General features: G+C 43.5%; 1 pseudogene across 2 annotated transcripts; it reads right to left on the minus strand.

Annotated features, from left to right (window-relative positions):
* Positions 1-1,248: 1,248 nt before the first annotated feature.
* On the minus strand, positions 1,249-12,762 carry LOC149832538 (putative methyltransferase At1g29790 pseudogene; annotated as a pseudogene). 2 transcript variants are annotated; one of them, XR_016433350.1, is made up of 2 exons: positions 11,249-12,761; positions 1,249-1,314 (listed from the first exon to the last, which is right to left on the minus strand). The product of XR_016433350.1 is annotated as a putative methyltransferase At1g29790 pseudogene, transcript variant X2 (transcript). The 2 variants fall into 2 exon arrangements; XR_016433349.1 differs by lacking the exon at positions 1,249-1,314 and having other exon boundaries at positions 10,915-12,762.
* Positions 12,763-18,102: the final 5,340 nt, after the last annotated feature.

Raw genomic sequence — 18,102 nt, forward strand, 5'->3', positions numbered from 1 at the left:
TGTTCATTAGATGATGTTGCAACTTCAATATTGAGAAAACAAACTAATTAATTTCTTCATGACTGACAACCTTACATGTGTTCCAAAACATTAACAGAACGTGATTTGTCAATTCCAAATGATGCAAGCTTTGGTCACCTTAACGATCTTCCAGTGTAGTTTCCAGAGTTCCTAACAGTTCATTATTGACAGCTTATTTGTGGTGTTCCAGTAGTTCAACAACCTTACAAGGTTGAGACTATCAGATTGAAACAGCATAAGTTCAACAATCTAAACAAGAAAATCAGGTTAATTGCATGCACGTATTTCTACATCAGAAAAGGCAGATGCTTAAATTGTGTGAAATGTCTAAATTGCATATGTGAAATATGTTTTCAATCCACAAAGCTTTATGTCTTAAAAACTTGCCAACATTTATGACTTTTCTTAGTTACAAGACAGCCTAAAATATGTTGGTCTTCAATGAATATACAAAATCATGGATCCACGTACAAGGCTTGGATTTAGTAATTTTGTGTTGCAAGAAGGATACAACGTGACCAATGAGTAGTGTGATAAATATGGTTTCAGGTCCTACTCAGATACCAGATCCGGATTCACAGAAAGTGCTTGAAGATAAGGCGCCTTTGGAAGATAAGGATCAACCAAATGTGGCAACAGATAAGAATAAGAAAGCTCAACCAAATGTGGCAAGAGATAAAGAATAAGGAAGCTCACGGAAAGGAAATCTCAAATAAGAAACTTAGAAAACTAACTCCTAAAATCAAGGAGTTTGATTGTATTCCACCTCGTGTACAAACCCTATAAATTAAGCAATGGCATTACATCCTCTCAAGAAAAAAAACAGAAAAAAGTGAATGAGAGGGTCGTGGATTGACCGAACCATGTATGATTCATGACTGGCTATGTCACATGGGTGCGGGTGCGGGTGCGGGTGCGACACGGGTGCGGCGCAATTCCAAAAAATTTGGACACGGGGACTCGGCTATATATATATATTAAAAAATATATATTATAAATATATATATTTTAAATATTATAATTATATATATATAACAATAAATTAACACATAAAGATTGTAAATTTTAAAGCAAAAAAAAAGCAATTCTTAACAACACAAACTTACCAAAATATAACACATAAAGAAGCTTGTGAGTGTGATAAACAACAAAACTTATCATAAATCTGCCTCATCGTCTGAATTAGAAGGAAGAACAGGATCGATGTAGTCCATGTTGAGAGTATGTAAATTATGTTCTCCCTCCAAGTCAAAATCTTCTGGATTTACATCCCAATTCTTGGATGGTCCACAACTGCATCAAAAAATCACTATATTAGTATCTAACTTAAAACTTTGAATACAAATATGAAATATTTAAATACAAACTTTGAATACAAAGAAAAAAAAGTACCTATACTCTTCTTTGGTGCGGCGAGAAATTAATCGTAGATTTGAGTGAACATATACCAAATCCTCTGCTCTTTTACTAGTGAGTTTGTTTCTTTTAATGTTGTGAATTTGAGCATATGTACTCCAATTTCTTTCACAACAAGATGATGTAGCAGGTTGAGATAACAACTTTATTGCAAGACGTTGCAGATTTGGTGTCTCTGATCCATATGTTTCCCACCAATTAAGGGGATCTTCCTCGTCCCTTGCCACAAGTGCTGCTAAAGAATCAAATCTTCCAGTAGAAAACTTGCCAAACTCACTATTTACAACCTTAAACATGTGAGGATCATTAAAAACTCTTCCCAAATATATCATTTTATTTCTTGATATCTCAGGATCTTCATTTGGAGAAACACGACCAACACCTGCTGTCAACCATTTTTTTGTATAGTATTTTGGATTGAGAGAGTGTGCCATGCAATGCAAAGGTGTATTGCTTTTATCCCATCTTCTCACTAAAACTGAATGTACATGATTGTAAAATTTTGAATCATCAAGTGCAATATCTTTCTTCTCATGTTTAAAAATGATACTTTGAACTTTTTCAATCATATTGTCCCACATTTCATAAATTCTATGAAGCATGGGTACATCTCTGTCAACTTCTCTCAGCATTTCCCAAATAGGCTCTGTAAATTCAACAAAATATGTAATTTTATCCCACCAAAAATCATCACAGATGCATTTTTTGATAGCTTGAGCCTTGACATCATCTTCAGTACGGTAAAAATCCCAATCTTGATCAGCCACCATCATCATCAATGCATTCTTGAGTTGCTTAATTCTTTTTATCATAACAATTAGAGAAGCAAAACGAGTTTCAGCAACTTTCAATAACTTGAGATCAGAATGCCTATTAAATATAGAAAGGGCATGATGATGGTTTACAACAAAATTTCTAATATTTCGAACATCATGCTCTATTTCCTCAATCCATAAGCACATTTCATGTGCATGTGCATCATCTTTTGATGGATTGCATATACTCTTAAGTGCCAAATTTAAACTGTGTGCTGCACAAGGAGTCCAAAAAATATGTGAATATGTATCTTCACTTGCCAAATTCATTCCTACACGACTGCAAACTGGAGCATTGTCAGTAATGATTTGCACCACACTTTCTTCACCCACTTCTTTTATCACTTCAACAAATAATCTCTTTAAATATTCAGCATCTTTATACTCTCCAGATGCATCAACAGTCTTCAAAAAGATTGGCCCATTTAGTGAGTAAGCAATGAAGTTTATCAGTGGTCGCCTTTGTATATCAGTCCACCCATCAGAAACAATCGACACTCCATGTCGTTTCCATGCAAATTTTTGGGTCTCTAGCAAGTCTTCAATTCTATTTTTTTCCTCTGCAAGAATGACTGTTCTTAGTTTTTCTGAACTAGGAGGCACATAACCACTCAAATTGCAATTAGCCAAAGATGTAATCATATCTTTCCAGTATGGACTTCTAGCTACATTAAAAGGAATTGAGCTTGAGTAAAAGAATCGACCAATCTTTTTATCAATTTCTGCTCTTGCCATGTTTTTGAATGACGCTTGTATTGTTTTATTGCTTTCCATCTTTCTTTTCTTTAAAAGCTCTTCTTGTGTATCACTAGCAGTAGGAAAAGACAAATTAATCGAATCGCTTTTCATCTCTGCAATTTTCTTCTTTTCAGCTTCCTCTTGTTCTTTTTTTAATTGCTTTAACATGTCTTTGTCAACCCCAGAACATGCCCTAATTCCTTGACCACGAATATGCAAAAGATGTGCTTTCACACGCGTATAAGAACCTGTGAAAACAGTCTTACATAGATTACAATGAAACTGCACATTCCCACCACCACCATTACTAGCTTTTATCCCTTTTGTCACAAGCCTCCAAAGTGGTTGATAAACATCTAATTCAGGGTTAGAACTTGAACCAAATGTATTGACACTACCGCTAGAACTCGCCATTATATCTGAAAAGTGAAAACTGAAAAGAAAATAATTAAATAAGTAAATAAAATAAAGTTAATAAAACAGGGAATATTGGAGGGGCCGAGCCCCTCTTCTGCGAGCAGAGGGTGCAGGGAGGGGGGCCGAGCCCCTCCTCTGTGAGCAGAGGGTGCAGGGAGGGGCCGAGCCCCTCCCCTGCGAGCAGAGGGTGCAGGGAGGGGCCGAGCCCCTCCCCTGCGAGCAGAGGGTGCAGGGAGGGGGGCCGAGCCCCTCCTCTGCGAGCAGAGGGTGCAGGGAGGGGGGCCGAGCCCCTCCCCTGCGAACCGAGGGTGCAGAGAGGGGGGCCGAGCCCCTCCTCTGCGAGCAGAGGGTGCAGGGAGGGGCCGAGCCCCTCCCCTGCGAGCAGAGGGTGCAGGAAGGGGGGCCGAGCCCCTCTTCTGCGTGCAAAGGGTGCAGGGAGGGGGGCCGAGCCCCTCTTCTGCGTGCAAAGGGTGCAGGGAGGGGGGCCGAGCCCCTCCTCTGCCAGCAGAGGGTGCAGGGAGGGGCCGAGCCCCTCCCCTGCGAGCAGAGGGTGCAGGAAGGGGGCCGAGCCCCTCTTCTGCGTGCAAAGGGTGCAGGGAGGGGGGCCGAGCCCCTCCTCTGCCAGCAGAGGGTGCAAGGAGGGGCCGAGCCCCTCCCCTGCGAGCAGAGGGTGCAGGAAGGGGGGCCGAGCCCCTCTTCTGCGTGCAAAGGGTGCAGGGAGGGGGGCCGAGCCCCTCTTCTGCGTGCAAAGGGTGCAGGGAGGGGGGGCGAGCCCCTCCTCTGCCAGCAGAGGGTGCAGGGAGGGGCCGAGCCCCTCCCCTGCGAGCAGAGGGTGCAGGAAGGGGGCCGAGCCCCTCTTCTGCGTGCAAAGGGTGCAGGGAGGGGGGCCGAGCCCCTCCTCTGCCAGCAGAGGGTGCAGGGAGGGGCCGAGCCCCTCCCTTGCGAGCAGAGGGTGCAGGAAGGGGGGCCGAGCCCCTCTTCTGCGTGCAAAGGGTGCAGGGAGGGGGGCCGAGCCCCTCCTCTGCCAGCAGAGGGTGCAGGGAGGGGCCGAGCCCCTCCCCTGCGAGCAGAGGGTGCAGGAAGGGGGGCCGAGCCCCTCTTCTGCGTGCAAAGGGTGCAGGGAGGGGGGCCGAGCCCCTCCTCTGCCAGCAGAGGGTGCAAGGAGGGGCCGAGCCCCTCCCCTGCGAGCAGAGGGTGCAGGGAGGGGACGAGCCCCTCCCCTGCGAGCAGAGGGTGCAGGGAGGGGGGTCGAGCCCCTCCTCTGCGAGCAGAGGGTGCAGGGAGGGAGGCTACGAGCAGGGTCGACATACCTGACGGAGGGGGAGACGGTGGCTGCCTGTCGCCGGAGTTCGGATCGCCGGCGTGGTTGCAGGAGAAAGCTGCAGGGGCTGAGGGGGAGAGGCAAAATCGAGAGGGTAAGCCCCTCTCCCTGTCGATAAACCCCTTTTAGGGTTCGACTGCCAAAAAAAATTTGGATCTGGGTCGGGTTTGGACCCGACCCGACCCGGATCCAAAACAAAATTTAAAACTCGAACTGGACAATTTTGGACTCGGTCAAAGTTGACCGAGTCCAAAATGTGGTCGGACTCGGCCCGGACTCGTTGACCGAGTCCGACTCGGAGTTGGCCGAGTCCAAAGCCGCACCCGAGTCCGCACCCGAGTCCGTGCGTGTCGACGCGGGTGCGGCAACCCTTTAGCCGAGTCCGTGTGACATAGATGACTGGTTTTCTTAATTTGTGCTTTAGTATTTGACATCGTGTGCATCCATTTCTTATATAGTATCAGAGCCGCAATCAAGAATGGACTCCAACATCTCTGCCAACTCAACCTCACCACCAGCAACTATGATCTCGGGTATGAACAGCAGCTTCCCAATCTCTCAATTTCCAAATCATCTACATCATTTACTTACAGTCAAGTTAACCGGTGAGAATTACCTGTTATTGGAATCTCAACTCAAACCCACACTGATCACTGATGATCTTATGGGATATGTGGATGGCAGCAAACAACCTCCACCAAAATTTATTGAAGGATCTACTACTCTCAATCCAGACTATATAGACTGGTTGAGATATGATCAGTTTTTACTCAGTTGGGTGATTTCATCCGTGTCAGAAAACGTCCATAGCCAAATTATTGGACATAACTCATTATTCTTAGTCTGGAATGCACTCAAACAATCATATGCCGCCTATTCTCGGTCAAGAATTATGCAGCTCAAAACTCAGTTGCAGGACTTTAAGAAAGGTTCAAAATCTATAGATGAACTCTTCCAACGTGCTAAATCTATAGCACATCAACTCGCCATTGTTTTAAAACCTGTTACCAAGGAGGATTTGATTATGCAGATACGTAGGAGCCTGCTAAATGAATACATGGCTTTCAAAACATCCATTGAAACTAGGTCTGATCCAGTTTTGTTGAATGAACTTCATGGCCTCTTGTTAATACAAGTGGCTCACCTTAAGGATATGGAAGAACACAATTCTGAAAGTGTTAGTCCAATGGCCAATTTCACCACTCGCCAAAATTTTCGTGGAAGAGGTTCTCGTGGGGGTCAATCTAGAGCAGAGTTACCAGTCGAGGAAGCGGGAAGCGAGGCACTTTCAAAAATTTAGGAAGCGGGGAAGCGTGAAACCACTTAGAAGAAAATTATGAACCGTCTCGAAAGCGACCTAGAAAGTGAACCGGAAGTAGGGGTGGCAATTTCTGACACGACCCGCCAACCCGCCTCTTAGGCGGGTTCGAGTTGGGCTTAAGCCAACCCGTTTAATAAACGGGTCGACCCGCGTAACCCGTTTATTAAACAGGTCGGGTTCGGGTTGGGGGTATGCCAACCCGCCAACCTGGCTGACCCGTTTAATAAACGGGTTAGGCGGGTGGGTCAACCCGCCAACCCGTCTGCCCGATCCGTCAACCCGCCAACCCGACCCGCGAACCTGAAAACCCATTTACCCGACCCAACCCATTTCTTAAATGGGTTGGCGGGTCGTGTCGGGTTACCCGTTTATTAAACGGGTCGGGTTCGTGTTTGCCACAACCGACCCGTTTAATAAACGGGTCGGGTTCGGGTTGAGGTATGCTGACACGCCAACCCGCCAACCCGACCCGCCAACCCGCCAACCCGACCCGATTGCCACCCCTAACCGGAAGCCAGGGAGAAGCGGAAAAAATGAAAAAATGGGGAAGCGTGGGGGAAGCGCGCTTCCCATAAAAGGGAAACACATTTCCCATAAAAGGGAAACGCGCTTCCCATAAAAGGGAAGCGCGCTTCCCAAAAAAGGGGGACGCTTCCCCACGCGTTTCGGAAGTGCAACGTTTCGCGCTTCCGAAGCGCGTATCAGGGAAGCGCGCTTCCCCTTACGCCTAGGCGCTTCCGATAACTCTGATCTAGAGGTAGAGGTGACCAAAGTGTAGGGACCAGGCAGCAACCACGTAGAGTTATTTGTCAATACTGTGACAAGTCTGGCCATACAACCCATCAATGTTATCAGATTCATCCTAAACCAAATAAGTCTCAAAACCCTCAAGCCTACTTCACCGCTCTACACATGGCTGAGCAAGTTCAGGTTGGCGATGAGAATTGGTACGCAGACATTGGGCCAACATATCACATAACCAATGAACTCAACAACCACTTAATTCAAGAAGAATATCAAGGTTCGAAAACAGTGAAAATCGGCGACGGATCAGGTTTGCTCATTAAACATATTGGATCTTCTAATTTTAATCAAAAATTTATGATAAATGACATTGTTCATGTGCCAAATATAGCTAGGAACTTGCTATCAGTTCAAAAATTTGCAAAGGATAATAACGTAAGCATTGAATTTTTTGTTGACCGTTGTTGTGTAAAGAATCTTCGAACAGGGAAAGTGGTGCTTCAAGGAAACAGCATAGATGGTCTTTATGCCCTTGACACGCAGAAATCAGCAGGAAAAGTAGCAGCTTACATTGGTGAGAAAGCTAGTCTAAATCAGTGGCATAAAAGGCTGGGTCACCCAACACTTGATCTAGTTCAAAACATTATTGATGTTTATGGTTTGTCGTATGAACATGACTATGTTAATAAGGTTTGTGATGCGTGTCAGAAAGGTAAGAGCCACAATTTACAAACCACTGAAGGTCCACTTGATTTTGTCTATTCTGATGTGTGGGGACCATCCCCTATCGTTAGTTGCAATAATTTTAAGTATTATGTTGCATTTGTTGATGCTCATTCAAAGTATGTGTGGATGTATTTGTTAAAACAAAAGTCGGAGGTCATGGACACTTTCAAATTTTTTAAGCAATTTGCTGAAAATATGATGGGTAGAAAGATAAAATATCTTCAATCAGATTGGGGCGGCGAATATCAAAGTTTATCAAAATGGTTGGCTGACATGGGAATTGGACATAGAATCTCGTGTCCACATACTCATGAACAGAACGGCGCTGCTGAGCGCAAGCACCGCCATATAGTGGACATGGGTCTATCCCTTATGGCTCAAGCCGAAGTTCTATCGCAATATTGGTCATATGCTTTTAGTATGGTTGTATATTTGATAAATAGAACTTCTTCAAAGGTTCTGAATTTTAAATCTCCTCTTGAAGTTTTGTTCAAAAGAAAACCAGATTACAAGTTTTTAAAGGTGTTCGAGTGTGCATGGTATCCATGTTTGAGGCCTTACAGGAAACATAAATTGGATTTTCAAACAGAAAAATGTATTTTTCTGGGTTATGCTCCACAACATCATGGCTACTATTGCTTGAATCAAAAGATTGAGAAATTATTTAATTCTCGTCATGTGGTGTTTGATGAGAAGCTATTTCCCTTTAGAGAATCAGTTATCAAGTCACCAAGTCCTATATTCAGTTCTTCACAAAAACCTGTTATAGTTGTGTCTCCCTTACCAAGACATAAACTCATGAAACTAGCCTAAGTCCTATAATAAATTCTGTGTATGGATCATAATAGTATTGAAGCCCCATATTCAAATACTATCCAACCTCAAGAGTCACCTCATCCTCATGAACCTATGGAACCTAAGCTAATAGAACCTTCTCAACCTACTAGAACCCATCATATGATAACACGATTCTAGGACGGTACTCTCAAGCCCAAAGTATATTCAGACACCAAACATCCTATATGTTTTGCCCTTCTTTCCAGTCTCTTCCGAAATAATAAAAATATTACCTTCAAAGAAGCAGTCTGAGACCCGAAATTGAAAGAAGCTATGCAATCCGAGCTTGATGCTCTCATGAGAAATCACACATGGAAGTTGGTCCCTGTCAACAATGTCCAACATGTTATTGGGGCGCAAATGGATATTTAAAATAAAACATCACACAGATGGGACTTTGGAAAGATACAAAGCCAGGCTTCTCATGAAAGGTTATAGCCAACAAGAAGGGTTAGATTATTTTGAAACTTTCAGTCCAATTGTTAAGCCTACAATGATAAGAATGATTCTATCTATAGCTTTTAGCAGAAAATGGTCAATTCAAAAACTAGATGTTCAAAATGCTTTTCTGCACGGCTTCATATCCGAAGATGTTTATATGGATCAATGCCATGGGTTTCAAGATCCAAATTTTTCCAATCATGTATGCAAGCTACAATGAGCTCTATATGGGCTAAAACAAGCTCTGTGTGCATGGTTCTCAAGACCAAGTACATACCTTCAGTCGCTTGGGTTCAGGGGAGCTAAGACAGATATGTCTCTCTTTATTCTTAGAAAACAACAATGTGAGATGTTTGTCTTAATATGTGGATAACATAATTGTCACTAGAAGCTCGAATATAGCCATACAAAAATTCATCTCAGACTTGAGCAATGAATTTGCCTTAAAGGATCTTGTTGAATTGCATTATTTTTTACGAATAGAAGCCAATTTCACTAGTCAATGGTTGATTTTGTCACAACAAAAGTATATTCTTGACTTGTTAAGAAGAACGAACATGGAAGGAGTTAAACCCATATCCATGCCAATGGCAGTTAGTCCAACCTTGACAGCTAAGTATGGGCTACTATTTCATGATCCAACCATGTATCGAAGTATTGTAGGGGTACTTCAATATGCTCAATGACCAGACCAGATACCTCATTCACCATCAACAAGGTCTGTCAATATATGAATGCTCCTACCACTACCAACTGGGCTGCTGTAAAATGCATTTTATGATTTCTCAAAGGCACTCTTATAGTTTTATCATCAAACCAAGCTCAAATATGAGCATGTGTACGTATAAAGATGCGGATTGGGCTGGCAATCCAGATGACAAGAAATCAACTAGAGGTTATACAACATTTTTGGGTCCTAATCTGGTTTCATTGAGCTCTTAAAAACAGAATATTGTCTCAAGGTCTAGTACAAAAGCAGAGTACAGAGCTCTTGCAGATGCAACTGCGGAAATCACATGGTTAAAGTTTCTTCTCCAAGAATTGGGTATATCTATTTTTCAAGTTCCAACACTTTGGTGTGACAATGTTGGTGCCTCCTATTCGGCATCTCGCCCCATACTTCACAACATATGCAAACACATCGAGATAGACATACATTTCGCGAAAGGGGAATTACATGTCAAATATATTTCAAGTAAAGATCAGTTGGCAGATATTCTCACCAAATCTCTAGTAGTTCAACAGTTTAGTTGGTTAAATGACAAGCTCAATGTTCTATCCAGATCCATGAGCTTGAGGGGAGCTGTGAGAAAATATGGTTCCATGTCCTACTCAGATATCAGATCCAGATTCACAGAAAGTACTTGAAGATAAGGCTCCTCTGGAAGATAAGGATCAACCAAATGTGGCAAAAGATAAGAATAAAGAAGCTCAACCAAATGTAGCAAGAGACAAGAATAAGGAAGCTCACATAAAGGAAAGCTCAAATAAGAAACTTAGAAAACTAACTCCTAAAATCAAGGAGTTTGATTGTATTCCACCTCAAGTACAACCTCTATAAATCAAGTAATGGCATTACATCCTCTCAAGAAAAAAAAAAAAAGTAAATGAGAGGGTCGTGGATGTAGGTCTCTTGATCAAATCACGTATCCATTTCTTATAAGTAGAATAAGGTATACGGATTTGCAGATTAATTATGATTCAAAAGCAAGAAACCAACAAATAGGACAAATCATTCAATATCTTAATCAGTGTAATGTACTGGACATGGACTATTGTCCAGGAGGGATTCCTTATTTTGAGGAATGAAATTGCTCTATAAGTTTTTTTTTTAAGTTTAATAAGCAAAACCACTTTAAGAGAGAGAAAGAGAGACCCTAACGTCCAAAAAAATTGAAACTGCATGAAATTAAAAGAAGCGCGTCATAATCCTGTACTCATCGTATAAAAGCATGTCCATTCGCTTGAAATCAACAGGAGTAAAACATATCGACAAATGCAAAAGACTACTGCAATCATGGTTTCTCATCATATATCAAGCCCACCGTCGTTCTCCTCCCACATTGGCCATAAAGCAGGGAAAGATAAGAAGAACAGTAAATTCAGGCAAGAAGAGATAAAGCAAAAAACATTGCATTTCCTTCAAGATTAAGAGAAAGATTCTAGAGTCAGAACCCAACCAACAGGTCCAACCAATTTTCAATACACAAACTCTTAGCATTACAAGTGTCTAATCTACAATAGCAACTCTTCATCAACATATGGTGCTACCCCCTCCTCTATTTCTTTGCAGACAAGGGGTAATCTAATTGTTTGAAGTACAGAAAAAGAGAACAGAACTTATACTTATTTCACACAGAATGACACATCAAAGCAAAAAGATGAAGAAGAGAAAAATGGCACTCTCATGTGCCCATAACAAGTGGATCTCGAATAACAGCAGTATCATACCTTCAACTGAGATCCATCTCATCCCACTGAGAGCAAAAGAAGGAAAGCAAATTTCAGAACCTGTTATGCTCTCACTGGTTTCTGAAGAACAGCAGACAGATAGACTTCCGTCCGCCCGTTCACCGCGGCGTCTCCCTTCGTCCCGACGACCCATTTCAGCTTCTTGTACCCAAATTTCTCAATCAAACCAACATAAGTCTTCTTCAATTCTTCCTCCGGACAGTAGAACTTGTCCAACCAAAGCAACCCCCCCGCCCTCAACACTCTATCAATATCAAACATCAAGAACTCCATCGACTCCACAGGAACCCAATCACTGAGCACGTGCCTTGTGTGCACCAGATCGAACGTGCCATCGAAGAAAGGGAACCTCTGCCCCAACGTCAAGTACAACGGGAACAGCCCCCTCGCGGCGACGAATTCGCTGAACGGCCCATTGAGATTCAGCGTGGAGGTGATCACGGTGACGTTCCTCTCGGCCATCCTGGCGGCGAAGGTCCCCGACCCGCCACCGATATCGAGCCCGATCCTCAAGCCACCATTGCCCAGCTTCAAGACGTCGTCGACGACGAAATCGTTCCGGTCCCCAGCCTTCACCCACCTCTGTTTCTCTTCCCCATTAACGATATCGAAGCAATCAACGCAGTCATCCGAAGGCTTCCCCTGATTCTTCCTAGAATTTAAGCACTGGAAGCTCTTGCACTTATAGCGAGTCCAACTGAGGACCTTATCAGCGACAGGTTTCCACAGTGAAGTAGGGAAGGGGAGAAGGAGGTCGACCTTCGGGACCTCCGGCGGTGCCCGCGAAACGCACCGCCGGCGCGGCAACGGCTCGCAACCTCTCAGCATGAGCTTCTGGGCGAGGTCCCAATCGTCGGGGCACTGCTGACCCACCTTGTAATTCATGTACCTGGCGAGCAAATCCATTGAATTGGAGCAAGGGTGGCCGACGGAGGCCGCCATCTCCGTGATACCCATCTTGGAATCCTTGCCAAGGGGGAGGGTCTGGGGCTGGAGGAAGAGCTTGAGCTCGGAGGGGACGTTGGGGGCGGAGAAATCGAGGGACTCGTAGCCAGTGAGGTCCTTCTCCATCTGGGCGAGCTTCCTCTGGGAGGCGTCGATCTCCCTGAGGATGAGGGAGACGTGCTCGGAGATGACGGTGATGTTCTTGTGGTGAGGGTGGAGGGTCGGATGCTGCAGGTGTAAGGGGGCGGAGGTGAAGGCGTAGAAGGCGAAGAGGTTGGTGGCGAGCACAGAGAGGAGCATGACGATGTTGAGGGCCGAGGAGCAGAGGGCCGACCTCTTGAACTTGGCGGTCCCGTCTCCTATCTTCAGTGAAACGGATCCCATTGTTGTTGTTGCAGAAGGAGGAGAGGAAGCAGATCAACGGGAAGCCAAGAAGGGAGGAACTCTTCTTTTTACTGCACTGAAGCTTTTGAGCTCTTCATTAGTGGAAGTAGATCTGGATCTAGAGAGAGAGAGAGATGCTGGGGTTGGTTGGTTATCTAGAAATGCGACCAAAGCTAAATAGTTGAAAATTGGTGCTTTTAAGATATTTGGGAGCTGTCACGAGGACATACCGTTTGAAGTCGAAATGTATCAATATTTTGAGACACGACACGTAGACGCGTTAGATGACACGTTATGGGTGTTATGGATATGAGTTTATTATCTTTGATTACATTTCATAATAAAATATTCAAAAAACTTGTGATTTCTTCTAATGATTGTATCAAGTTATTGACTCGTATCGTATCTCTGTGACATAGTTTAGGAAGCGTTTTGGATATACTCATTTAGGGATGGCAGTGGGGCGGGGCGGGCGGGGGACAAGGTCTCCACTCCTGCCCCGCCTCAATATTTTATCCTCCACCCCCACCTTCATCCCTGGCGGGGAATGGATTTTATCCTCCATCCCCGCCTTCATTCCCATTTCATATCCTCCATCCCCGGTTCAAACAGGAATGAGGCGGGGCGGGGTGGGGATATTGCGGGGAAAAGTGGTCAGGGCGGGGATGAGGCGGGGACGAGGCAGGGCGGAGAAAAGTGCACGTCCATCCCCGCCTCCACCCCCGGACGGGGATGGATTTTAACCTTCGTCCCCGCCTCCATCCCCGTTTCATACCCTTCATCCCCGATCCAAACGGGGCGAGGCTGGCCCGCTTTCCCCCTGCCATCCCTATACTCATTGGGATAAATCTAGGGGGTGTTTTTGGGTGCATAAGTTGTAGATTTTGTATTCAAAATCCAAACAAAACATTCCAATTTTCCATCTTGATTTCGATAAGAGGTCCAATTTATCTCATGTCTCATGGCTTGGGGTCATGAAATATCAAAATTAGTTTTTTATTAATTAAAAATTAAAAATCCTCTCCCTATCTTGGTTTTGAAAAACCTTTTCTAACTCGCATGTCCAATTAGAGTCACGTGTCGGGTCCTATCCGTGTCTTCGTCACATAGAACTCAAGTAGGCCCCTCCCTTTTGACAATGTTGGGTGACTGACTAAATTTGTGAGAGGCACCTGTAACCATATGAAATTGTCATGTTTTATAGACTCAGACTATCAAGGGCTTATTTGGGAAGCAATCCTGTCATCCGTGAGCAAGGGTAAGGGTGTCAATAGGTGGGGTCTGGTTCCGACTAAGTACAACCAGACCTAGACCTTACTCCGTAAAATAAAAAAAATGTCCCCTTTTACATTGAAAAATAATAAATCTTTATAGGAACTGAGGTCCGTTATGAGTCTGGTATAAAATATCACAAACCATATCCTGCTCCATATATTAATTGGACCTTTCAGGTTCAACCCTAATTCTAATCGGAGGGTATGGTATGGGTCGGGTCCAGGTCAAACCCGACCCATTGACACAAAGTGCACGTAGTTTGACCAGCTAAGTTGATTTTTGGAGTTGGGCAAAGATTTAATAAGTGAACCTTTCATTGATTCCGTGTGACTGCTCCATGTCAATGTCAGTGAAAAGTCATTTAATAATGCCCGTCCCAATAGCAATTAAGCTTATCATGTGGCTCTCAAGTTTACGCCTCGTTTGGACCGGGGATGAAGGGTATGAAACGGGGATGGAGGCGGGGACGAAGGTTAAAATCCATCCCCGTTCCAGGATGGAGGCGGGGATGGACGTACCCTTTTCCCCACCCCGCCCCGCCTCATCCCCGTTTGAACCGGGAATGGAGGACATGAAACGGGGATGAAGGCGGGGGTGGAGGTTCTAATCTTGAGGCGGGGCGGGGGTGGAGACCTTGTCCCCCGCCCTGCCCCGGCTGCCATCCCTACTCAAGGTGTTCATTTTTCAACATCACAAGGCCAAAGTTGTATTTCATAAGTTTTTTTTTTCAGTTATTAATTTGGCAGTGTGCTCTCATGTAAGCGGGATATGGTTAATACAGCTCCCCAAGTCACAAAGACACGTGGATACGAGGACGCATGACACAGGATTAGAGAATTTCTTGAAAAATTGGACACGAGGATACAATTTTTTTTAATTTTCAATCAACAAAAAATATTTCTTGATATTTTAATATTAAAAAGTGCATTTTATTAAAACAATACTTAAAACATCAAAAATATTAAAAGTGATATTAAAACATTGATTATACGTGTCTGTATCCCTCTCCGCTCATGTCAGTATGTCACCAGTGGCACACCACCAAACTGGCATGGCCCAGTGACATAGGTAGGGGTGTCAACTGACTAAACCCTATAGGGTCTGGGTATGGTGACAAATAATAAGACCTGATTAAGATCCGGATTCAGACCTGAAGGTCCGATTAATACATGGATTCAGGTATAGTTTGTGCAATTTTATACCAGACCCGGGCCTGACTCGAGAGTTCCGACCCTCAATTTTTCAATGAAAAATGATAAAACATATTATTTTACCAGGTATGGTCTGGGTTTGGGTTTGTGTAGTTCTTATTGGGTCTGGGTATGGTTTCTCTTAAAGTAGACCTGATTAGACCCGAGATTGGACTTGATATTATACTCAAAAATATGATCCAAGTCTGGTTTCACCTGGGTCCAAACCAAACCCGAGCTGTTGACACCCCTAAACATAGGTAGCACCCAAAAACCAAGCTTGCGATGCCCTTCTGCTAATTCTTAAAAAAAGAAAAAGAAAGTTTGGTTTAGGAATTAATAGAAGGATAAATATTATTTTTGGAGAGAATGATCAATATACATGTCCGCATATAGTTACCAGGACTTATTTTTCAAATTCAACTTGAACAAAAATCGTTATTCCTCTTTTGTTGATCTTTTCCATATCTGGTCTCTGAAAGTCCTGATGATGATGGGTTGTGAGTTTTAGAGGCTATTCATGGATTAGTAATTCATTTTGGTAAATTCTAACACTCTTTGTTGCCTTGCTTCGAGGATGGGAAGCTAAATTAGGGAAGCTTAGTGATCCTCGGGAAGATCACCATGATAATATTTAAGATTTGAATTTTTGTATTCAGATCTTACCCAAGATCAATCATAGAGTATGTAAGAAGGATTAGACACAATTGAGAGTTGAATGAAATTTTTATTTTCGTTGAATTTATGCAATTTCTTTCAGTATTTTCTGTTTTTCTCAATTTTTGTACAAAGGAGTAAGGTAACATAGTTTTTTTTTGTTTTTTTTTTTGTTGTAAGCTGAGCCCCTCTCAATTTACAGAGCATTTCCTCATAAATCGAGCCATTAATTACGCTCTAGCAATAGTAGTAATACCTTTTTTTTTCACAATTACACCACCTAACCTAGAAGAGGAGGCAGCTCAATCGTATCGATCGGCTTCGAGTGGATGGTGAAATTTTAGCTATTTTCTTAACAGGCTTATCTCAGAGAGAGGTTCGCTTTTCACCTTCCTTATTTCGGAAGCTCTCGATTGAAGAGGCCAACTGCGTGCAAGTTTCTTTCAATGTATCTGAGATACATGATGCAATTTGGGCAATCTCAAAAATTAAAGCCCCTGGCCTCGATGGGTTCCCACCGGATTTTTTTTCAAATGATTTTGTGATCACACCAAAACTAACAAATGTTTTTTTTTTAACTAATTTCACATGAATTGTTCTTTGTTGAAGGTTTTGGGCAGATATGAACTGGTCATTATTCCAAACAAAATGGTGGTTGATCATGTGTATGTATTCAAACCAATGTACATGATCTTGGGGCTTATCACATTTTTATCAAAACCCCAAAAAAATAGATTCCAAGGCCGTGTGGGAAAGATGGCTGATGAAGCAAGCATAAAGAGCTTCTGGGATCTAGAGATGTACCTTGTTGATAGGACCATGAGATCAAATCAAATGCCTTTGATAAATTTAGTTCTAACATAAAGGTGGGCTTCTTGGATCTAGAGATGTACCGCGTTGGCAAAAACAACACAATCTTGTACCTTTCTACATCTAAGATTGTGTTATTTTTGCCAAATTGGTACATCTCTAGATCCAAGAAGCCTGGCTTTTGGTGAGGCATCTTTAGAGCAGATGGTTAGGATAAAATGGTATGGGGCCAAAAATATGTTGCATTGGTTTAGGAGTTGAGATCAAAGGAGCTGTTAAGTGACATGTCTAAGTGCCACAACCAATCACATGACAGCATTGCATGAGCTCACATGCCATATGCCATGGCACATAGCCGCTCCATGGATCCCTTGTTCAACTCTGGTCTGGTGAAGGTGGCGGCGGCTTCCTCTATATCTTTTCATGTGGGGTTGGTACCCTACGTACTTACAGAGCCGTACCTGTGTTTTATGGGGCCTGAGGCGGAGGGGAAAAATGGGGCCCCTATTAATAGTAGGAGTTCGGGGGCAGCACCCCTGGAGGCCCAAGCCTCACTGGCCTCTTTACAGGTCCGGCTCTGCGTACTTACAATCTATCTCGTTTGCATGCTCGGTGTGCTAAGTATCTTTCCCTGCGCGTCTCCTGCTCATTAAGCATGCATGTCTTGTCTTGCATTCTGAGCCACTTCATGTTGGTTTTACAAAATTTCCTCCAAAATTGAAGAGGAGATCAATAAGCCCATCAAATCATTTCTTTGGAAAAGCTCCGACAATGCTAACTATATATGCCATCGGTGCGACCGTCTACGATGGGCATCCCCGATTCAGCGCGGGCCGGGGACTCCGCAATGATGCATTGTTGTCCAAATGGTGGTGGTGTCTCTCACAAGGAAAGGAAGATTGGGTTCCATATTTCAAGGGAAAATATATTTTGAGTGATGATCCTTGCTCGTGCACGTAGGTTATGCTCCATCAACTGGTTTCAACCTGGAATGCTTAAAGCCCCTATTTTCTGCTTGTGTAATGATCTCTTTACCCAACTGAGGGCCGATGCCTCATAGGCTTGATGCTCATGTAATAAGACGCAATGACTTCACTTAATTAATAAACTGATTTTACATTCTCTCTCTTAAAAAAAGAGTGCTACAAGCTTATTTCAAAATGCAATTTTGATATTCGATCAAGAGAGGTAGTGTTTTAAGTGTGGTAATTGTCATACACTACAAAAAAACAGTTGATTAGCGACGGAATTTAGCGACGGAGTTATATCGTCGCTACTTAGCGACGGATTAATGAGAGAAATGAATCTGTCGCTATATTTGGAGAATTTTACGAAACTAGCGACAGATTATATTCCCTCGCAAAATCCGTCGCTACGTAGCGACGGATTGTGCGAGAGAATATTTTGTCGCAATAAATACGGCAGTTAGCGACGGAATTGCGATGGCTAAAATTCCGTCGCAAAATAGCGACGGCCTAGGCGACGAAATATTTTCTGTCGCCTTTTTCGTTTTTTGAATTACGATGGCTTAGCGACGGAATTAATCCGTCGCGAAATGTCGCATTACCCCTA

The sequence above is a fragment of the Nuphar pumila genome, chromosome 7 (genome assembly GCF_984573655.1).
Source record: "Nuphar pumila chromosome 7, dmNupPumi1.hap1.1, whole genome shotgun sequence".
NCBI lineage: Eukaryota > Viridiplantae > Streptophyta > Magnoliopsida > Nymphaeales > Nymphaeaceae > Nuphar > Nuphar pumila.